The following is a 25,651-nucleotide window of genomic DNA, read 5'->3' on the forward strand; positions in this document are numbered from 1 at the left end:
CTTGCTGGTCATAAGGAATTGGAGGTTGCAAAGCACAACAATGTGGTCAAGGCTTATGGCCTAGATCAAGTGCCATCCAGAGGATAACCCATTAGGCATCTAGCTCTACAATGATGCAAGTTCCCTCAATCATCCTCATTCCAGAGCATGAGCGAGAAGGCCACAAGGAAGAGAAAGCATGTTTTACCCAAGTTGACAATGTCCTAGTGCTGGAGAGCTTCATAATCTTCAGCACTAGGAATTTTTTTTTTATGTAGCAACATGTTTTTTATGCTGGTTGCTATTTTTAGCTGCCCATGTCTATGGGAAAAGAAATCATCTTGTGAGAAAGGGAAGCTATTTCAACAAGCCAATTAATGGATTTATTTGATTTTTTGTATTGTAAATATTTGTACATAGTAGAGTAGGTTTCAATTTGTCAAAAAAGTATACCAACACATTTTCTCCCTTTTCTAGAGCTCCCTGGAGCCTTTTTCTTTTTTGCTAGTTGTAGAATTTTGTGAAGTTGCAGGTTAGACAAACATCAATTCTTGGTAGTGAATCCATGTCCAATGGATTTCTTAACACCACTAATCTATGTTTAGTAGGAAAACATCCCCTTTTGATTCACCAAGAATGTTGGGTATTTTTGCCCTCATTCAACCCACCACTGACATCCAATTAGAGAACCCTTTAATGGGCTAGGTTCCTTAGAGGGGATATTATTGGGCTAAAGTTAGCGGCTAAAATTTCATTATAGCTTACTTTGCTCTTGGTTAGGTTAACTAATACAGGATTTGACAATACTCATGTTTTCATGAGCTATCTTCCCATCTCCCTAAAAGTACGAGATGTTTCCATGCATTGCCATTCCAACATTACCCTACGCTATAGTGCTTCATCAAGGCTCTGATGTCTGGAATCCCACAAGGTGGTTGAGAGTCCTGTTGTATTTTAATCTTTCCACCAAAATTCATAATTCATATTGCCCTTCCCACCTTTGAAATGTCCATAATCAAATACCCGTGGAAATATTAAAATACCAAGCTTCGAACCTTATAACATATTTTTTGCGGCCCGCAAGTTCTCTACTGTCAGATCTGAAGAAGATCGACAGTTGGCGCAGTCTCCCCATTGGAAGTTGCATGATTAATACGTTAGCGACATGCTACCCAAAGGACATATGTCCGGTGGGTCCATCTTGCAGGGCAGACATATTTCAGTAGGTTGAAAAAGTTCCATGGCACCGTAGGCGCTATGTCGCTATCATGTGTTGGCCAAAAAATCTTCATAGCGACATAGCGCCCGATGGAAATATCTTACAGTAGGCAGGTTGTGTCACACCGAGAAATGTTCACGATGAGCAATCAGTTTCACGGGCCGGGAAGTTAGAAAAGTCGGTGGGGTGCCATGGTGCCATCAAAAAACTCATGAGTTTTTTGATGGCGACATAGCGCCCAAACAAAAAAATCCACCACGGTGAATCGAAGATAGATGGGTCCCATGTACCTCATCTGCCTAGTTGGCGGAGTTTAGTGCCATGGTGGCAAATTATTTGAAGACACGTGCAAATCAGAAGATATGTCATCAGTTGGGCGCTATGGCACTATGGGCATTTGGCCTCAATTTCCTCATAGCGACATGGCGCTTAGTTGACACGTGGCCACTCTGTGGGGTCAAAGTCTTGGGTCTACCAGGTCGATGCTTTGAAGGCCAATAAGGAGGTGCCAAGTGTATGAGTCAGAGCATATGTGGTTCATAGGCACAACAATTTTTAGGGGATGTGCAGAGTACGAGGTGGTTCTGATCGTCAGATTGAGATTGATCTACGATGGGCACCATCGCACTATGAGGAACTGCTCGAGGGATATCAACAACGACATAGCACCCGTGCGCCATGTGTCCTGGTGGGACCATATTTTTATGTAGCTAGTACAGTAAAGGGTTTGGGTCGCTCGTAAATGCCAGATCAATTCAAATCGATGGATGGCACCATCTCGCTATGGTGAAGTTGCGTGATCTTTAGCATAGCGACATAGCGCCCTTTCGCCACATGGATCAGCAGGGCTAGGTCTCACCAAAGTATGCCAGGTGTCATTCGAGTGTGGTGCATTTGCTGAGGTGGCACCAAGTATGATGGGCCCAGGGTAAGAATAATATACTAATACGACGAGTCTCCATGATTGTCAGATTTAAGGCAGATCAATGAAAGGCGCTGTCTTGCTATGGTGAAGTTGTGCGATCTTTACCATAGTGACATAGCGTCTTGCTGACACATGTCTTGCTGGTAGACTAGGGCTGACGGTTAATGGCTAGCAGTCAGTGCAATCATCACAGTCAACATGGCAGTTAGCTTTGATGTTGCGACTAGATGGTGGAAAGGTGGCACAGTCAGGTTGGTGACCACTACGGTTAGAGATAACAGAGGGGTGCTATGTCGCTATAATGACCCTCAGGGCATGGTGCCCATAGCGACATAGCACCTAGTCCAACGTAAGGAATAGTCAGCACATGGGACCTTGAGGAGGTGGCAAAATAAAGAGAGATGATCAGCCCGCATGGCCTAGTTGGCACATAAGGAGCTGTTTGACTTGCTTTTACCTCATGGATTCATGAGTCTGAAATAATGAATCAGGTTTTTGCTGTGATATTTCGATCCTGTGATCAATGCCACTGACTTAGAAGTGAATGCAAAATGCAAGGACATTCTACCACCATTACAGATCTATCTACTATGTCAGGGGATGTTTTCTGGCATTGTTCTGTCTTCTCTAGGCTCTTTCTCAGAGGAATATCAAATTTTTGGTACTCAAAACCATGAACTAGATCTTTGATGGGATTTTTAGGGTGAGAAGTTAATGCCAGTAGGTGAGAAGTAAATGTAATGCAAAAAATCCTCAGTTATGCCTCAACTATAAAGGAAATTTTGTGATCTTTTTTGAGGGGGGACTCCTTTTCTAATTTCTTTGCTACTGCTCACAGGTCTGCAGTATAAAATTCCCTTTGTCTTTGAGCTGTATAACATTTTGTATCATCTCCTTCAACCATCAATGTGTATGTGCATCCATCTTGCCTCTCATTGGTGTATTGTTGAGATCTTTGACTTGCATATCGTATCTATTTTCGGCCTATTGGATAATATATAAGTGAAATCTTTTTTCTTGTGTTATTTAGTTTGGTTTCCTGATCTGTATGTGGTTGTTGATTGACATAAGTCTGGGTGTGTATGTCTTTTGAATGTTATCTTGGTTTTGTAGTGCATATATGGGCAGAAATGAGTCTAAACACTCTATTTTGGTGCATCACCTCCTTAGATTAGAACTAGGTAGATTTTCTTTCGTGCTCTTCTTCTCCCTTTTCCTCTCCAAGAGTAGTTCGGTGCACCCTGATAGTAAGAGAAAGCCGACCTTCTCTAGAGACTTAACCTCACAGTTCAAGTCCCACAGCTTGGAGGTTGTTTCCATGTTTCACTAGGTTGTCCTCGCGCATAGGCCTTGGAAAAGGGTGCAAACCTAAGTGACAACAATTTTTGGCATGCTCGGTGGGACACTTTTCAAACAAAAATTTAAAGTCTACTGGTGTCAAGAAGAAAGAGTTTCAGAGATTAACGCTGAAGAGGTAGTATTGGCTTCACTATTCAAGCCTTCAAGAGGCTGATTCTTCAAAGTACTTGGTGACTCTGAACATCAACAAATCTGGTTCTAGGCCAAAGTTGCAGTGATTCATGGCCAGAGCTGAAACAAGGGCATCTTCTAGAGGTAAATTTCAATATCAAGAGCTTTCTCTTTCAAATCCTAGAAGAAGGAGGACTAGAACTTAATTATCACCAGTTAGGGGTGTAATAATAGTTAATATACTTGTAAGATCTGTCTCTACTCCTCCTGTTGTTCGAACTTAGCCTAGATTGCATGGCACAGCTAAGAGTTCATTCTTTTGCCACCTTTAATGGTGGAAGTCCTCTATTGTTAGCCCAAAGATGTAATGCACCACCAAGGGATCCAAAGAATTTTACTAAGTTTGCCAAACAATTTTTTTTTAACATGAAAGATAAAATCATTTATAACATTTGTGGAAGCAATAGCAACAATTCAAATGAAAATAAACACAACATATATACATAACAGGCTACATTTTTTAAAGATCCCTTAACGTTGTATCACATCTAAATTAACTATTCATCTAACATCCCATCCTTATGAAATAACAATGATACATCCAATGTACTTAAACAATATACAAGTGTCCTTTTGTAATTATATTTTAGTTTAGCTCAATCATCCATTGTACATATCATAGGGTATGAAAAGTTTAAAAGAATAAACATCCAAGTAAATAAAGTATATCATCATCATCTAATATTAATCCATGATGCAATAATATAAATGAAACCACATATCATACATGATACATCATCACAAAAGATAACCATATATCACAAACATAAAAAATAAGTGCATGATTCCTCCCAATCATAAATAGCATCATTAGACCATAGTGGATCCTAGCCATCCCTCCGTGCGTAACATTCCAAAGCACCGAAGAGATCATCGGTATTAACATAGTAGGAATGTCACTCTTAAAACATTCTACTAACATGCAAAGTAAAGCATAATAAATCATCAACTAACATATGCAAAGTAAAGCAAATCATCAATATAAAAAACATACTAGTAAATACATCCATCATAAGGTATATTATCTATCATAATGCTCCAAGAACATAATGAAGAATAAATACCAACCAAGGATACTCCAGCCATGGTGTCTCGGACGGATCTCAAATGATAAGAGTGAAAATACACTACCACCCGACCGCGTGGAACCTAAGTGGTCCACTCTCACCGTGCTGAGGAGATAATCTCAAGTCCCAAATAGGATATCAATACACATAGCAAAAAACTCTATAAGTCCAGGAATCCTAAAAGTATACTAACTCAAAAGTTCCATCACACAAAACTGACATCTAATTTTCAGAGGCACACAATGACATGTAGGAAACCTACTCTGCAAGTAAAAAAGTGTCATCGCAATTATCACGTACAAGTTACCCTGGCAGTTAGCTAAATTTCACGGGTCCATACTGATCTCATGCGGCCACTAGTATCCTCTCATACTGACGAGGCATACTACGAAATGCACGGTCGCAACCATGTGTTCTCACTACTCCCATCCTAGCTTGTACAAGCACTCAAGGCATGGGCGAGAATATCAAAACAATTATCTTTTTAGGTTCATTTAATCCTTATTTAGTGTGTAAATGTTATCACTTGTTAACCAAACTTACAATGAGTTACCCTGGCAGCCACTTAGGGCCCCGACCCCCATTGCAAGCCACTTTCCGACACTACAAGTAGATTACCTACCCTAAGCTCATGAAATCATAAATCTCAAAATCATAAAAGATAATTCATAATAAAATCATCAAATATACATAAAAGCATCAAATATCCATAATAAGAATCATCAAATCTCTAAGATAAGAATCATCAAATCTCCATGAGCATCTGAAAAAGCATCCATAGAAAATCATGACTACAACAGTTCTCTATTGGCAACTGAAGGCATCACTGATAATCATAAGTATCAATTGGTTCTCAATAACTAAAATATATCTCAAGATAAATGGTTCTCAACAAGCAACCAAGAATATCTCAAAATCATACTGATCGAAGACTCCAAAATGGTTGAGTCAAACATGCCACAATATGACATCATCAAGAAATAAACCCATATTTTAGTCCCATTATGGCGACTAGAAAATAATTCAAAGATAACTGATGGATGACTCAAAAATGATTAGCTCAAGTGTCTCATACAGATACCTCTCAGCTTCACATATGAAGACTGATGAATAATAACAATCAGTAAATAAAAACATTTCATAGAGCATACGATCACATTACCATGGTTGAGCTTATAAAGATTGAGACCAAATAAGATCAACATGCCATCATATCTGATAACCCTCGAGCCTTTGGTAACAACCTAGGACTAGTCAACACTAGTCAACCCAAAACCCAAAACAAGAAGCATATAGAATACACGATGCAAACACATATTTTGGTTTATTAAATTCACATAGTTGAATAATGTGTAGGGGTTTCCAATTTTCTGTTTGCAAGTATATTTCAAGTGTTTTAAGTTTCATCATTTGACCTACAAGTCAACCCAATTTTTTTCAATAGCATTATCCTTCCATTATTAAGAATTACATTCTAAGAATAACTTAAGGATAAATATTCACTAAACTGATCAACATTGACCTTAATTAAATTGTCTTTTATATTTAACCATGATCCATATTCTAATTGATTAACCTTTCAACTTTTTAAGGATCATTATTCGTTATATTATAAGAGGACCAATTATCATTCTTCGAATAAGAGATTATAACTTTATTAAAATGATCAATTAACATAGGTACACCATCCATGACCTATTACATTATAATAGTTTTCAGTTAGAAAATTAATTAACTATTACTAAAGTTTGATTCTTTTAATTTAATTGTTATCATCATTGACAACCATATAATATCTGAAATCATAATTCAAGTCACAAGACTTATCAACTTTGATATAGATAATTTACAATCTTGTTAAAAGAATTATATCAATTAAATCGTTATTACATAACTTAATTATTAATTAAATCTAATTAACTCTCATTAATTGATTTAATTAATAATTACATAACCATAAAAACGTTCTAATTAATATCAGTTGACTAATAACTAACTAGAATTCTGTAAGTTAAAAGTCATCTATAATTTAGTACACAAATATTCATATTCATAGTTCAATAATAATAACTTGTTAATATTTAATAACAAGCTATATTGAAAATCTTATTAATAAATCTATAATGACCACATTCATCATGTTTCCATTTTTATTTTAATAATAACAAGTTATAATAAATTTCCAATACCAAGTATTATTATCTCAAATAAGTTTCTCCTATGTACGATAATTCAATTAATTAATACTCCAAATTATTAACCAATTCAATTTGATTAATATCTTTTACAGTACTTCAATCATTAATTAATCTCCTCTAGATTAATTTTGATCGTATTAATTGATAATTATTTAAACTATTTACACTATTATTTATTAATAGTTTGTTAGTCCCAACAAACATTAATAAATAATAAATTCATCAAAACTATTATTAATCAATCTAGAGAACTTTACATAAGCTTCATTAGTTAACTCTTAATACCATTAAAGTATATCAATAATTTAGTTAATAATATATAACGTATTAATGATACCATAGTAATTCAAATTATAACAATGTTGTAATAGTGACTCCATGTCAATTAAATCTTAATCCATTATCATTAAAGTCTCTTCATTTAAAAACGTAATATAAAATTATCATTTTTAAATTATTTAATATATATTAAATAGTATTTAATATACATTATAAAATGTACACATATAAACTATATTAAAAATCTCTTTTCTTTTAATTTTCTCTCATCCATTTACTTAGATTGACTAATAATTAATTACACTTCTTCTATTATTAATTAATCTTAATTAAATTTGATTTAATTAAATTAGATAATAAATCATATAAAACTAATGCATATCAATAAGATTCTAATAAGGGAAGATTGCAATAATATCTTAATTCATCTCATGCTTTGATATATTATTTTTGTGAAGTTTAAGCATAAAAAACTCTTGGTTATGGGAAATGAAGAAATATCTATCCTTGAATAAAATAGTCTCAGTATGATGGCCATATCTCTCTAATAAACCGTTGGATCGAGCTGAAATTTAAATATGTTGAAGAGAGCCAAGTTGTGCCAATTTTGATCGGAGCGATCAAATAAATTCGATCATGATAAAAAATTATGAATGACTCAGTTCGGGTCTATCCAAGGGGCAGCGATAGGACAATCTGTGATGAATTAAAAATTTTCTCTTAAAATGTAATTGTTCTCTAAATTTACCCATTCATCCATCTAATAGGTTTGTCCATACACATCTGAAAATATAATTTGATAGAAAGATTACATCTAATCATACAAATTTTTAACTTAGAATTTCTATTTTAATTTCAAATCTTGTCTATCTAATTTCACAATATAAATTTGAACCCAAACTCGATTAAGATCTAATTATTTCTCTTTAATTGGATCTAAGATTTTTCTATTGTTTTCTTCTAATCCAAATAAAATATCTAGATTCCAATTTCAAATACAGAGAGTATTCAGACACATAAAATAGATATGATGAAGACAGGAAGAGCAAGAGTGCAAAGGGAATATGAGAATATCATGAGTGCACTTAGACACTGATGCTAATTTGCCATGTTTCGGAAGTCCATAGAAAATTTCTTCCTTCTCCATCATTCACAATTTTTTCAAGAATTCAAGCTGATCGAATCCTCCAAGTGATTAGAAGAGCTAGAAGGAGCATAGAAACAAGTAGAAAATATATGAGCATATGAATCTTCTCCCATGCATGTAAATTTTGAAGTTTCTATTTTTTTTTAGCTTGTAGCTTCCATTAAGCTTTTCATTTAAGCTTCTATAAATGCCTAAATATCAAGAGCTCTCAAAAAACTTTTGGAATGCTTCTTGAAACCACTGAAAGGTGTCACCAACTAAGCATGAGTGTTTTCCAAATCTTTTTTATGAGTCATAGAGTTGTAGACACCTTGTGCTTAATTGATGCACTAACCTCCGTGTTGTTGACACATGTTAATTCCCATGCAAGCTTATAACTCCAATTTACCTTTTAAATAATCTCTATTTAAATTTTATAACTTTCATTTTAATTTTTATAACTTTTATTATTATTATTTTATTTATTACTTTATTATTATTTTATAATTATTATTAATTTTAATTTCTAGTTTTCTTTTATTTAATTCTTTTTTCTCAATAATTAATTACAATCAAAATATCAAAGATCATGATATTTTATTAATTTTTTCAAATAAATAATTTATTAATTAAATTTATTTATTAAGACTTAATTAATGAAAAATTCACCATAGACTTCCAAGATAAAATATGAAAATCCATTATAGAACTAATCATACAAAATAAATATAAAGGGTTAAAAATTACGAAATATGTCATCCGACACATTCTGTGGGTATTCAACTCAGATACTTGTCCTAATTTTTCAATTAGGACAAATGGCTCAAAGAGTTGACATTTGGATTTGAGAATTTATCTCTCCTCTCTTATCATTGAGATAATGTGATAGGGTACACTCATCTTGGCAATTCAAAGAAGCCAATACCCGGTACTTGCAACCTGCATAAAAACTATGCATGTACAAACACAATATATACTAAACTAAACAGACAATGGTAGCAAGTGGTGTATTGTGTAGATCCCGACTAGCAGGTGACTATGACTCCCTTCTTTAACCACGTTAGACACGCCATATAAAAGCAAACACACAAGGCTAACACACACACCATACACATGCAAGTATGGGGTAAGTATTTATAAGAAAGCACATATGATAATAAATCATCTTACTAATCATCATTAATAATTGAAAGCAATGTAATAATCATCATCAATAATTGTGAACACTAAAAATAATCATACATACATACATGAAATGTAGAGTCTAAGTAATCTCATCACATAATAAACTGAATTCATAGCACAATATCTGATAATCTCAAAAGAATGCTGCTAACCAACAAAATAAAACTAGTTCTAAAAAAGTTCAGCAACGATAACAAAATGTGAACTAGGGGTAGGCACTATATCCACCCCCCCGGGATTAGGCTTACTTTTGGAAGCCTACATGAATGAAAAACTAAGATACTCACTATGTGGGTCCCATTGAACTCTTTCCCTCTGTAGGGAAACATGTTTCCATTGAGGATATTAAAACACCCTTATAGCAATATGATTCTAGTTTAATGGTAAACTGAAAACCATATCGATCCAATATTCATTCTTTTAACAACTACTAAAATAGATCCCTTAATTCATTCTAAACAAGAGCAACTTAATGATTGCGAAGATAAACAGAGGTTTACTACCTTACAACATAGATAAAAGATACATGTTTTGCAGCTAGAATGAGTTTCAATTTTTTTAGTTTTGCCTTCATTTAGAATTTTAGTAATATTTGTAGTTTTGAAAGCTAAGTGTTGAAATATAAAAAAATATGCAAGTAACAGCTTTAAGTTCTGTTTCAGTTCACCTAGTTTCAAGTTTTCAATTTGAAAAAGATACACATGATAGTTTTAAGTTTTTGTTTTATTCAACTAGTTAATAACTAGTAGCATTCCAATATACCCAGAGCTCCCAATGTTGAAACTCGGGCTCTAATACCAAATGTAATGCCCCGCCAAGGGATCCAAAAAATTTTACTAAGTTTTTCAAACAATTTTTTTTTAACATGAAAAATAAAACCATTTATAACATTTGTGGAAGCAATAGCAACAATTCAAATGAAAATAAACATAACATATATACATAATAGGCTACATTCTTTAAAGATCCCTTAACATTGTATGACATCTAAATTAACTATTCATCTAACATCCCATCCTTATGAAATAACAATGATACATCCAATGTACTTAAATAATATACAAGTTTCTTTTTGTAATTATATTTTAGTTTAGCTCAATCATCTATTATACATATCACAGGGTATGAAAAGCTTAAAAGAATAAATATTCAAGTAAATAAAGTACATCATCATCATCTAATATTAATCCATGATGCAATAACATAAATGAAACCACATATCATACATGATACATCATCACAAAAGATATAAACATCCATCACAAAAGATAACCATATATCACAAACATAAAAACTAAGTGCACGGTTCCTCCCAACCGTAAATAGCATCATTAGACCATCGTGGATCCTAGCCATCCCTCTGTGCGTAACATTCCAAAGCACCGAAGAGATCATTGGTATTAACATAGTAGAAATGTCACTCCTAAAACATCCTACTAACATGCAAAGTAAAGCATAATAAATCATCAACTAACATATGCAAAGTAAAAAAAATCATCAATATAAGAAACATACCAGTAAATACATCCATCATAAGGTATATTATCTATCATAATGCTTCAAGAACATAATGAAGAATAAATACCAACCAAGTATACTCCAGCCACGGTGTTTCAGACATATCTCAAATGATAAGAGTGAAAATACACTACCACCCGACCGCGTGGAACCTAAGTGGTCCACTCTCACCTTGCTGAGGAGATAATCTCAAGTCCCAAACAGGATATCAATACACATAGCACAAAACTCTATAAGTCTAGGAATCTTAAAAGTATACTAACTCAAAGGTTCCATCACACAAAATCGACATCTAATTCCCAAAGGCACATAATGAGATGTAGGAAACCTACTCTGCAAGCGAGAAAGTGTCATCGCAATTATCACGTACAAGTTACCCTGGCAGTTAGCTAAACTCCACGGGTCCATACTGATTTTATGCGGTCGCTAGTATCCTCTCATACTGACGAGGCATACTATGGAATGCATGGTCGCAACCATGCGTTCTCGCTACTTCCATGCTAGCCTGTACAAGCACTCAAGGCATGGGCGAGAACATCAAAACAATTATCTTTTTAGATTCATTTAATCCCCATTTAGTGTGTAAATGTTATCACTTATTAACCAAAGTTATAATGAGTTACCTTGGCAGCCACTTAGGGCCTTGGCCCCCATTGCAAGCCACTTCTCGACACTACAAGTAGAGTACCTACCCTAAGCTCATGGAATCATAAATCTCAAAATTATAAAAGATAATCCATAATAAAATTATCAAATATGCATAAAAGCATCAAATATCCATAATAAGAATCATCAAATCTCCAAGATAAGAATCATCAAATCTCCATGAGCATCTGAAAAAGCATCCATAGAAAATCATGACTACAACAGTTCTCTATTGGCAACTGAAGACATCACTGATAATCATAAGTATCAATTGGTTCTCAATAACCAAAATATATCTCAAGATAAATGGTTCTCAACAAGCAACCAAGAATATCTCAAAATCATATTGATCGAAGACTCCAAAATGGTTGAGTCAAACATGCCACAATATGACATCATCAAGAAATAAACCCATATTTCAGTCCCATCATGGCGACTAGAAAATAATTCAAAGATAACTGATGAATGACTGAAAAATGATTAGCTCAAGTGTCTCATACACATACCTCTCAGCTTCACATATGAAGACTGATGAACAATAACAATCAGTAAATAAAAACATTTCATAGAGCATACGATCACATTACCATGGTTGGGCTTATAAAGATTGAGACCAAATAAGATCAACATGCCATCATATCTGATAACCCTCGAGCCTTTGGTAACAACCTAGGACTAGTCAACACTAGTCAACCTAAAACCCAAAACAAAAAGCATATAGAATACACGATGCAAACACATGTTTTGGTTTATTAAATTCACATAGTTGAATAATGTGTAGGGGTTTCCAGTTTTCTGTTTGCAAGTATACTTCAAGTGTTTTAAGTTTCATCATTTGACCTACAAGTCAACCCAATTGTTCCCGATAGCATTATCCTTCCATTATTAAGAATTACATTCTAAGAATAACTTAAGGATAAATATTCACTAAACTGATCAACATTGACCTTAATTAAATTGTCCTTTATATTTAACCATGATCCATATTCTAATTGATTAACCTTTCAACTTTTTTAGGATCATTATTCGTTATATTATAAGAGGACCAATTATCATTCTTCGAATAAGAGATTATAACTTTATTAAAATGATTAATTAACATAGGTACACCATCCATGACCTATTACATTCTAATGGTTTTCAGTTAGAAACTTAATTAACTATTACTAGAGTTTGATTCTTTTAATTTAATCGTTATCATCATTGACAACTATATAATATCTGAAGTCATAATTCAAGTCATAAGACTTATCAACTTCGATATAGATAATCTACAATCTCGTTAAAAGAAATATATCAATTAAATCTTTATTACATAACTTAATTATTAATTAAATCTAATTAACTCTCATTAATTGATTTAATTAATAATTGCATAACCATAACAACATTCTAATTAATATCAGTTGACTAATAACTAAATAGAATTTTGTAAGTTAAAAGTCATCTATAATTTAGTACACAAATATTCATATTCATAGTTCAATAATAATAACTTGTTAATATTTAATAATAAGCTATATTAGAAATTTTATTAATAAATCTATAATGAACACATTCGTTATGTTCTTATTTTTATTTTAATAATAAAAAGTTATAATAAATCTCCAATACCAAGTATTATTATCTCAAATAAGTTTCTCCTATGTATGATAATTCAATTAATTAATACTCTAAATTATTAACCAATTCAATTTGATTAATATCTTTTACAGTACTTCAATCATTAACTAATCTCCTCTATATTAACTCTGATCATATTAATTGATAACTATTTAAACTATTTACACTATTATTTATTAATAGTTTGTTAATCCCAACAAACATTAATAAATAATAAACTCATCAAAACTATTATTAATCGATCTAAAGAACTTTACATAAGCTTCATTAGTTAACTCTTAATATCAATAATTTAGTTAATAATATATAACGTATTAATAATACCATAGTAATTCAAATTATAACAATGTTATAATAGTGACTTCATGTCAATTAAATCTTAATCCATTATCATTAAAGTCTCTTCATTTAAAAACGTAATATAAAATTACCATCTCTAAATTATTTAATATATATTAAATAGTATTTAATATATATTAAATAGTATTTAATATACATTATAAAAAGTCCACTATATAAACTATATTAAAAATATCTTTTCTTTTAATTTTCTCTCATCCATTTACTTAGATTGACTAATAATTAATTACACTTCTTGTACTATTAATTAATCTTAATTAAATTTGATTTAATTAGATTAGATAATAAACTATATAAAACTAATGCATATCAATAAAATTCTAATAAAAGAAGATTGCAATAATATCTTAATTCATTCTATGCTTTGATATATTATTTTTGTGAAGTTTAAGTGTAAAGAACTCTTGGTTATGGGAAATGGAGAAATATCTATCTTTGAATGACTGAGTTCAGGTCTATCCAAGGGGCAGTGACAGGACAATCTGTGATGAATTAAATTGTTTTTCTTAAAATGTAATTGTTTTCTAAATTTACCCATTCGTCCATCTAATAGGTTTGTCCATACGCATCTGAAAATATAATTTGATAGAAAGATTACATTTAAACATACGAATTTTTAACGTAGAATTTCTATTTTAATTTCAAATTTTGTCTATTTAATTTCACAATATAAATTCGAACCCAAACCCGATTAAGATCTAATTATTTCTCCTTAATTGGATCTAAGATTTTTCTATTATTTTTTTCTTATCCAAATAAAATATCTAGATTCCAATTTCAAATACAGAGAGTATTCAGACACATAAAACATATATGATGAAGACAAGAAGAGAAAGAGTGCAAAGGAAATATGAGAATATCACGAGTGCACCTGGACACTGATGCTAATTTGCCATGCCTCAGAAGTCTATAGAAAATTCATTCATTCTCCATCATTCACAATTCTTTCAAAAATCCAAGCCAATCGAATCCTCCAAATGATTAGAAGAGCTAGAAGGAGCATAGAAGCAAGTAGAAAATATATGAGCATATGAATCTTCTCCCATGCATGTAAGCTTTGAAGTAGCTCGAGGCTTCCATTCAGCTTGCAGCTTCTATTAAGCTTTTCATTTAAGCTTCTATGAATGCTTGAATATCAAGAGCTCTCAAGAAACCTTTGGAATGCTTCTTGAAACCGTTGAAAAGTGTCACCAACTAAGCATGGGTCTTTTCCAATTATTTTTTATGAGTCATAGAGTTGTAGACACCTTGTGCTTAATTGATGCACTAACCCCCGTGTTGTTAACACATGTTAATTTCCATGCAAACTTATAACTCCAATTTACTTTCTAAATAATCTCTATTTAAATTTTATAACTTTTATTTTAATTTTTATAACTTTTATTATTATTATTTTATTTATTACTTTATTATTATTTTATAATTATTATTAATTTTAATTTCTAATTTTCTTTTATTTAATTCCTTTTCCCCAATAATTAATTACAATCAAAATATCAAAGATCATGATATTTTATTAATTTTTTCAAATAAATAATTTATTAATTAAATCTATTTATTAAGACTTAATTAATGAAAAATTCACCATAGACCCCCAAGATAAAATATGAAAACCCATCATAGAACCAATCATACAAAATAAATCTAAAAAGTTAAAAATCACAAAATATGTCATTCGACACATTCGGTGGATATTCAACTCAGATACTTGTCCTAATTTTCCAATTAGGATAAATGGCTCAAAGGGTTGGGATTTGAACTTGAGAATTTATCTCTCCTCTCTTATCATTGAGATAATGTGATAGGGTACGCTCATCTTAGCAATTCAGGGAAGTCGATACCCGATACTTATAACCTACATAAAAATTATGCATGTACAAACACAATATATACTAAACTAAATAGAAAATGGTAGAAAGTGGTGCATCGTGTAGATCTCGACTAGCAGGTGACTACGACTCCCTTCCTTAACCACATCGGACACGCCATACAAAAGCAAACACGCAAAGCTAACAAGCACACCATACACATGCAAGTATAGGGTAAGTATCCATAAGAAAGCACATATGATAATAAATAATCTTACTAATCATCATTAATAATTGAAAGCAATGTAATAATCATCATCAATAATTGTGAACACTAAAAATAATCATCATACATACATGAAATGTAAAGTCTAAGTAATCTCATCACATAATAAACTGAATCCATAGCACAATATCTGATAATCTCAAAAGAATGCTGCTAACCAACAACATAAAACTAGTTCTAAAAGAGTTCAGCAATGATAACAAAATGTGAACCAGGGGCAGGCACTACAAAAGACATGATATACCAGTATCTGCACTAAAAAATATACTTGATTTTACTGGTGAAACTTCCATCTCCCCTTTAGAGCATATCCAAGAAGTAGCAAATGTCTGTAATATTCATGGTATCAGAGAGGATGATGTTGTTGTCAGACTTCTGGCCTCATCTTTAAAAGGAAAAGCATTACAGTGGTAGAGAGGCTTAGCTCATGGTTTTATAACTAATTGGGATGGACTAGGAGCAGGGTTATGCAAACATTTTGAGGATAGAAGTGACCATCTGTCACTTTGAGAGTAGCTGACTACTATAAAAAGGGCCCCCCATGAATGTATGACTGATTTTAACTATAAATTTCAAAAGACATGGGATAGAATACCTACTACAGTGAAACCTACCCCTGGTAATGCCTTCTTGCATTACCTTAGAGCTTTTAACAGTGATATTGCCACTACAATCCAAACTATGGGAGGAGATACCTTGCCTAATGCTTATGAGATAGCCATAAAAGCTGAGAACATCCTGATACAAGGAGGAAAGTTGGCTCCAAGGCCCCCTATGCCTTTCTTTACTGATGTTCCCAACCATCAACCAGCAATGGCCCCTCTTCCTACAACTTCTACATCACAATCCCTTCCTCTAGTTCCTCAAGCTTCCACATCCTCAAATGGGATAGATGAACTCAAAGAGATGCTCCAAGGTCTAGTGCTGAATACAGATAAAAGAGAGAAGACCCTGGATAAAAAATTGCAAGAATAGGGGAGGGAGTTGAAGGATCAAGGGAAGAGATTAGAGGATAGTTTTTCTATAATACAAAAAATGAGTAACAAAGTGGTGGCCTTCGAAAGGCAGCAAGCTCAAGGTGGCAAGCCTCCCCAATTCCAATATCAAGATCCAAATGGTGGTAGGCCTCCTAACAAGTGGAATAGCTCTTTTGATCAAGGTAGGCAAAATAGTCATGCTTCTACTTCAAACTCAAATCAGAATAGAGCTATAGTCCCTCAAAATAACTTGGCCCAAGATAGAAATTTCTATCCTTCCTGCAACTATTCTTATACCTATTACATGTGCCAGAAGGTAGAATCTTATTTTGCCCTGATTGACCAAGAACCTGCAGCAAAGAAATCATACAAGGAGGATCATCCCAAGGAGGCCTCATATATTCAAGGACGTGATGATTGCTCTTTCATGAATCATCAAATTGGGGAGCATTGTAATGCAAACCAGGATTCCGTTGCTCATAACACAAGAAGTAAGAGGATTCTATGTTTCTCTTATTATATGGGGAAAATTAGTCCACAATTGCATGATAGATTCAGGGGCTAGTAGCTCAGTAATGCCTAGGTGTGTTGCTGATGCTTTAGGAATGAAATATGAGCCCATTGTTAGGGATGTGTTACAATTAGATGGCAGTACTATCAAAACTGTAGGTATCCTTAGGAATGTGGAGATGGCCCTACATGCATGCCCTGGTTGCACTGTGATTCAAGACATATCTGTTGCTGAAGTCAAGCCCTATTTTGCTATATGTCTTTCAAGAGACTTCACTAATCAAATTTATAGATTCATATCTGCTAATTGGTCATATATGTCATTTAAGACCAGATATGGAGCCAATGCCTCAATTAGAGTTGAACCTCAAGCCCTTCATCACACTGAATCTTACACCCCCAATCCCATCAACATGAATTGCCCTATTCTAGAGATGGATGAAAATGACATAGTAAATGAACCTACCACTTCCATAGCGGAGATTCCTGATTTCTTCTTGGATGAGTGGGCAAATGCAGATCAGTTTGAGCCTATGTTAGAGACTCTTGAGACAGGCCTTAGTACATATTTCATAATAGAGAAAGATGCTTAAGTTTATGATCTTGTTGGGACTAATGATGATATAAATGAAACATGGAGTATGTACTTTGATGGCTCAAGGAATAGAAATGGATCAGCGGCTAGTGTTATGTTGATCTCTCCTGCACATAAGATACTACTTCTCCTTTAGGCCCCAATTCAGTTGCACCAATAATGTGGCTGAGTATGAATCTTTGATTCAAGGTCTCTTACTTGCCCAAAAGAGAAGAATTCAAGCCTTGAGAGTATATGGGGATAGTGAGTTAGTAGTTAACCAAGTGAGAAACTAGAATATCACTAAAAATGGCCTGCTCAAGTTTTACAAACACAGAGTTTGGGATTTGCTTAAGGGCTTCAATGCATTTAATATTCAGAGCATTCCTAAGAAAGAAAATAGACATGCTGATAGACTTGCAGCTGTGGGTGCAGCTTATGATGTACCAGGGAATCTTGAGGAAGAAAAGAAACAACAAATAAAGGTGGTAGTGAGGCCTGCCATCCCTGACAACAACACTCATTGGAAGGTGTTTGATTCTGATGAGCAAATTGTGAGTTTCTTGCAAAATGAGGCAGAATTCTCAAATAGAAACTAGTCAAGACTGCAAGATCAGTATGGTGATCAGATCATTCATCTCAGCTCTAACAAGTTGCCCAAGGGTCTCATTACCTTGGAGAGTGTCTTTAATCTTGATGATCAAACAAGAGGCAAAGGAATGAATCTAGCAGCAGAAAAGGATGATCATGCCCCAGTTACAATTGCTGATGAAAAATCTCTGAATATGGGAAAGGTATGTTCTGAAACTGAGCAAGAAAACTTCATTCATCTATGTCAAGAGTTTAATGATGTATTTGCTTGGACATATGATGATTTAAAAGGGTTTGACCCTAGTTTGTTTCAGCATACCATAGATTTAATTGATAAGGCCAAACCAGTAAGGCAAAAATAGAGGCCAGTGAATCCTAAGATTGAGCCTCTAATGAGGAAAGAGCTATCCAAGTTGATTGCGGATAATATAATTTTTCCCATCAAGCACTCATTATGGGTAGCCAACCTAGTCCCTGTTAGGAAGAAGAATGGAGAAATTAGATTGTGTGTGGACTTTAGGGATCTTAATCAGGCTTCTCTTAAAGATCACCATCCTCTCCCTTCCATGGAGCAAATTTTGTCTAGAGTTAGTGGGTCAAGGAGATTCTCTTTTCTTGATGGGTTTTCTGGTTATAACCAAGTGTTCGTTAAAGAATCTGACAGACATAAGACAAAATTTACTACTAAATGGGGCACCTATGCTTATTGCAAGATGTCATTTGGGCTAACAAATGCAGGTGCCACATTTCAAAAGGCAATGGAGATGGCCTTTAAAAAATTAATTGACAAGTTTGTCTTAGTATACCTTGATGATATAATTGTATATTCAAAAAATGTAGAAGATCATTTTGATCATCTAAGACAGGTATTTCTAAGATGTAGAGAGTTTAGGGTTTCCCTTAACCCAGCCAAGTGTGTCTTTGCTACAAGCCAAGGAAAATTATTGGGACACATTGTATCTAAGGATGGGTTGACCATTGATCCATAAAGAACAAAGGCAATACTTGCCCTTCCTCTTCCTAAACACAAGAAGGGGCTGCAAAGTTTCCTTGGTAGAATAAATTTTGTAAGAAGATTTATTCCTAATCTTGCTACCATGGTGAAACCTCTTACAACTATGCTTAAGAAAGGTATGGTCTTCTCATGGACCAAGGAAGGGAAGGAGAGTTTTGAAGAGATCAAGACAGCCATAGCCTCAGCCCCTACTCTCATGAACCCAAATTTTGAGAAAGATTTCATCCTCTACACTTTAGGTGGTGAGTCAAGTATCTCTTCTATCTTAACTCAAACAAATGACAAGGATGAGGAGTAGCCCATAGCCTTCTTTAGTGAAGGGCTCAAGGAATATGAAGATAAGTACAGCTTTGTTGAGAAGTAGGCCCTTGCGGTCATCAGAGCCTTGAAAAAATTCAAGCACCTCTTATCCCACAATAAAATCCGTTTGTTGGTGCCCCATGCTAGTGTAAAGGATTTCCTGTTAAGCAAGGATATCAGTGAAAAGAGAGTTGGATGGATCACTAAGGTAATGGAGTATGATGTTGATATTTAGATTACCAAGCTGGTAAGAGGGAGAGGATTGTGCAAAGAAATGTTATCAGGCCAAGATTCAGATGAAGAGGCTACTATGGTAATCACAGAGCAGCAGGAGGTAAGAAATGCTAATGGTCCAAGGAGCTGGATAAATGATATGAAGAGCTTCTTATCAGGGAATGGATACCCTCAAGGATTGGACAGAACTAAAAGGAGACAATATAGACTGCAGTCCATTCCCTATGTTGTAATTGATGGTATCCTATTTAGGAGGGATTTTAATAGGACCTTGTTGAGATGCATTGAAGAGGATCAGGCTGAGAGGATGATTAAGGAACTTCATGATGGCCCTGATGGTGGCCATTTCTCTGTGAGAACAACTTCCATGAAGATCATGAGGGCTGGTTATTATTAGCCATCTCTGTTCCATGATTGTTATGGATATGTGAGAAAATGTGAGAAATGTGCTTTCTTCTCAAGCAAACAGAGGCTTGCAGCTCTCCCCCTTCGTCCTATTTAGGTGGATCAGCCCTTTACCCAATGGGGGTTGGATTTTATAGGCCCCATTAATCCTCCATCTAGTGCAGGTCATAAATGGATTTTGGCTGCTACTAATTATTTCACTAGATGGATAGAGGCAGTTGCCTTGAAGGATGCCACAGAACTATCAGTTGTTGAATTCCTTGATGGAATTGTATCTAGGTTTGGTGCTCCTTCTACTATCATTTCGAACAATGCTAAGTCTTTTTTTGGAACCCAGATTTGTGCATGGGAAATGAATCACAATATCTACCTGAGCACATCATCAAATTACTATCCCCAAGGTAATGGTTTGGCTGAGTCTTCCAACAAGAATCTAATTAGAATCATGAAGAGGACAATAGAAGACAATCAGAGGGTCTGGCATAAGAAATTAAGAACTACTCTGTGGGCTGATAGGATAACACCCAAGAGATCTGTTGGGAATTCACTTTTTGTGCTAGTATATGGTAGGGAAGCCAGACTCCCAATCTCATTAGAATTCCCATCCTTGGAGTTGGCTCATCACCTTGAATTGATTGAAGATAGTTCCATGTCAGTAAGAATGGCAGAGCTAATTGAGTTAGAAGAAAAAAGAAATAAAGATATGCAGACCCTAGAGATACATCAGCAGTAGATGAAAAGGAGTTTTGATAAGAAAACTAGGGTTAGGACCTTCAAAGAAGGACATTTAGTTCTAAATTGGGATGCATATAGGAAAAAATCAGGAAGACATTCCAAATTTGATGCACTATGGAGTGGCCCCTATCTGATTGCCAGTTGCAAGCAGGCTAATGCATTCTAGCTAAGCCGGCCCAATGGAGAGGTTTTGCCCATTCCAGTCAATGGGATCTATCTGAAGCCCTATTTTTGAAGATTTGTGAATCCATTTACATAAGTAATTTAGTTTCTTTTCTATTGTTTTCTACTTTTCAAGAAGTGCGCGGGCACAGCTGTCTCCCTGTGAGGTAGCGGATTTTGAGGTGTCTCAGGTTGCAGAGGAAGTTTTGTTTTTGTTTCTAGTTGCAGTTGTAGAGCTAGGGCTTTCAATGTTTTGATCTCCTCACAGAAGGGTTAGGGTTTTGTAGTTCTCAGATTCATACTTTTCAGACCCTGTGACCCAATGGATTGTTTACAGGCACTGGTCATGCATCGAGTAGGCTCGTGCCCCCTGTGTGTCGCCAGAAATGTTGTATTTTAATCTTCCTGCCAAAATTCATAATTCATATTGCCCTTCCCACCTTTGAAATGTCCATAATCAAATAGCCATGGAAATATTAAAATACCAAGCTTCGAACCTTATAACATATTTTTTGCTGCTCGCAAGTTCTCTGCCATCAGATCTGAAGAAGATCGATAGTTGGCATTGTCTCGCCAATGGAAGTTGCACGGTTAATACGTTAGCGACATGGTGCTCAGAGGACACATGTTCAATGGGTCCAGCTTTCAGGGTAGACATGTTTCGGTGGGTTAAAAAAGTTCCACGGCACCGTAGGCACTATGCTGCTATCATGTGTCGGCCGAAAAATCTTCATAGTGACATAGCGCCTGATGGAAATATCTTATGGCAGGTAGGTTGCATCACACCTGGAAATGTTCACATCGAGCGGTTAGTTTCATAGGTCAAGAAGTCAGAAAAGCTGGTGGGGCACCATGGCGCCATCAGAAAACTCATGAGTTTTTTGATGGTGACATAGTGCCCAAATGAAAAAATCCATCGTGGCAAATCGAAGACAGATGGGTCCCATGTACCTCATCTGCCCAGTTGGTGGAGTTTGGTGCCATGGTGGTGAATTATTTGAAGACACGTACAAATTAGAAGACATGTCATCAGTTGGGCGTTATGGCGCTATGGGGATTTAGCCTCAATTTCCTCATAGCAACATGGTGCTTAGTTGACACGTGGCCGCTCTTTTGTCAAAGTCTTGGGTCTGCCAGGTCAGTGCTTCGAAGGCCAATAGGGAGGTGCCAAGTGTATGAGTCAGAGCATATGTGGTTCATGGGCCCAGCAATTTTTAGGGGATGTGCAGAGTACGAGGTGGTTCTAATCATCAGATTAAGATTGATCTACGATGGGTGCCATCGCGCTATGAGGAACTTCTCGAGGGATATCAATAGCGACATAGCGCCCAGGCGCCACGTATCCTGGTGGGACCATATTTTCATGTAGCCAGTGCAGTAAAGGGTTTGGGTCACTCGTAACCGCTAGATCAGTTCAGATTGATGGATGGTGCCATCTCACTATGGTGAACTTGCGCGATCTTTACCATAGCGACATAGCACCCTTTCGCCATGTGGATCAGTAGAGCTAGGTCTCACCAAAGTACGCCAAGTGTCATTCGAGTGTGGTGCATTTGCTGAGGTGGTGCCAGGTATGATGGGCTCGAGGTAAGAATAGTATAATGATACGATGAGTCTCCACGATCGTCAAATTTAAGGAAGATCAACAAAAGGTGCTGTCTCGCTATGGTGAAGTTGTGTGATCTTTACCATAGCGACATAGCGTCTTGCTGACATGTGTCTCGCTGGCAGACCAGGGTTGACAGTTAACGGCTGGAAGTCGGTGCAATCGTCGAAGTCAATATGGAGTTAGTTTTGATGTTGCGTCTAGATGGTGGAAAGGTGGCACAGTCAGGTTGGTGACCACCGTGGTTAGAGATAACAGTGGGGCGCTATGTCGCTATAATGACCCTCAAGGAATGGTGCCCATAGCGACATAGTGTCCAGTCCAACATAAGGAATAGTCAGTGCATGGGACCTTGAGGAGGTGAAAAAATAAAGAGAGACGATTGGCCCACATGACCTAGTTGGCACATAAGGAGCTATTTGACTTGCTTTGACCTCACGAATTCATGAGCCAAAAATAATGAATCAAGTTTTTGCCATGAGATTTTGATCTTGTGATCAATACCACCGACTCAAAAGTGAATACAAAGTGCAAGGACATTCTACCACCATTACAGATCTATCTACTATGTCAGGGGATGTTTTTTGGTGCCGTTCTGTCTTCTCCAGGCTCTTTCTCAGAGGAATATCAGATTTTTGGTACTCAAAACCATGAACTAGATCTTTGATTGGATTTTCAGGGTGAGAAGTTAATGCCAGTAGGTGAGAAGTAAATGTAATGCAAAAAATCCTCAGTTATGCTTGAACTATAAAGCCAATTTTGTGATCTTTTCTGAAGGGGAACTCCTTTTTTGATTTCTCTGCTATTGCTCGCAGGTCTGCAGTGTAAAATTCCCTTTGTCTCTGAGCTGTATAACATTCTGTATCATCTCCTTCAGCCATCAATGTGTATGTGCATCCATCTTGCCTCTCATTGGTGTATTGTTGAGATCTGTGACTTGCATACCATATCTATTTTTGGCCTATTGGATAATATATAAGTGAAATCCTTTTCCTTGTGTTATTCAGTTTGGTTTCCTGATCTGTATGTGGTTGTTGATTGACATAAGTCTGGGTGTGTATGTCTTTTGAATGTTATCTTGGTTTTGTAGTGCATATATGGGCAGAAATGAGTCTGAACACTCTATTTTTGTGCATCACCTCCTTAGATTAGAACTAGGTAGATTTTCTTTCTTGCTCTCCTTCTCCCTTTTCCTCTCCAAGAGTAGTTAGGTGCACCCTGATAGTAAGAGGAAGCCGGCCTTCTCTAGAGACTCAACCTCGCAGTTCAAGTCCCACAGCTTGGAGGTTGTTTCCATGTTTCACTAGGTTGTCCTCGCGCATAGGCCTTGGACAAGGGTACAAACCTAAGTGATAATAGGTCCCACTTCCCATATTATCTTTTTCATGTCTATGCTTTTTGCATGGGTGGTTGGCTCGACACGTCATCCAATGTGATGCTTCCACACGTCATCATTCTGGGACTTCCTCCTACTACAATACATATACGAGACCTGGAAGCCCAAAATTGCATAGGATGCTACCATGTGTCTTCATCCTAGTATTTATTTATACTATGGAGCCTCTACAAGGTTTGAAGGTTTAGAATAATGCCACATGGTGGAGAGTCCCATCTCTAACCTAAGTCCACCCAATTCACATGTATAGATCGACAACGAAGATACAATAGAAGATTAAATGATTGATGTTTGTTCTATTAAATGGAAAAGTGTGAGATCTTGCCAAGTGTCATCACTCTAATATTTCTTCATGTACTAGAGTCTCTATGAGACTCCATAGCCTAAAATGGCATGATAGTACTTTGATCCAGTACATCTTGTAGTCTCTTTACTATTTCTCAATCATCTACTAGAAATGAAGTAGATCTACATCGATGGCTGCATTTTAATATATCATCACAAAGACTTCCTATAACATCTAGACCATATATTTCAAAGAGAGACCTTCATCAGTGGTTAGCAATCAATTTTGGGAAAATCCTATTCCACCCCATGGTCAACTCTACATGTTATCCTTCTTGGCAACTTTGTTTGTCCATGGTACACCATTAGGGCTAGTTCTTCCATGCCTAGCTACTTCTTCAACTCTAACTAGCATGATTCTAATGCATTCCATAGCTCTTTAATGTAAATAATGGTCAAATTTTAGTGATTTGATCTCTTGTACCTAGGTGCACATGTTTTGGTCTCTTCCTATCACTTCCAACATCAGATTGCACTCCACAATCAACTATACAAGTCACAGGGTATGAAAGGATGAAACAATATACATCATAAAATAGAGTACATCATCTCGTAAGGTCTATGAAATAAAAAACAATATAACATGACATAACTATCCAACATAAATATAAGATTAGAAAGAAAGGAACATCTGCAAAAGCAAATCCAACAACAACATCCAATGGTTGGATCTCAATGGTATGAGAAAAATGCACTACCACCCAACCTCATGGAACCTAAATGGTCCACTCCTACTACACTAAGGAGGTAAACTCAAGTCCCATATGGATATCAAAATACAAGTCATAACCAACATCTAGGTCAAGGAAACACCTAAAAGCAAATTATCTCAAAGGGTACCAAGATGATAGTATCAACTAATCCTAGTGCCAACACAGACACGTAGGATATCTACTATAAAAGTGGGCAAGTGTCATCACATGACCCAATTCTAATGTTACCTTGGTAGCCTTGCTAGACTCTGGCCCCCTAGTGTCTCTATGAGGCATCAGTATTCTTTTGTATAGGCAAGGCATACTCATGAGTCAACTCTAAGGTTACCCTAGCTGTCTT

This window comes from Cupressus sempervirens, chromosome 4 (genome assembly GCF_028749045.1).
Source record: "Cupressus sempervirens isolate cs-2001-9-10 chromosome 4, ASM2874904v1, whole genome shotgun sequence".
Classification (NCBI taxonomy): Eukaryota; Viridiplantae; Streptophyta; class Pinopsida; order Cupressales; family Cupressaceae; genus Cupressus; species Cupressus sempervirens.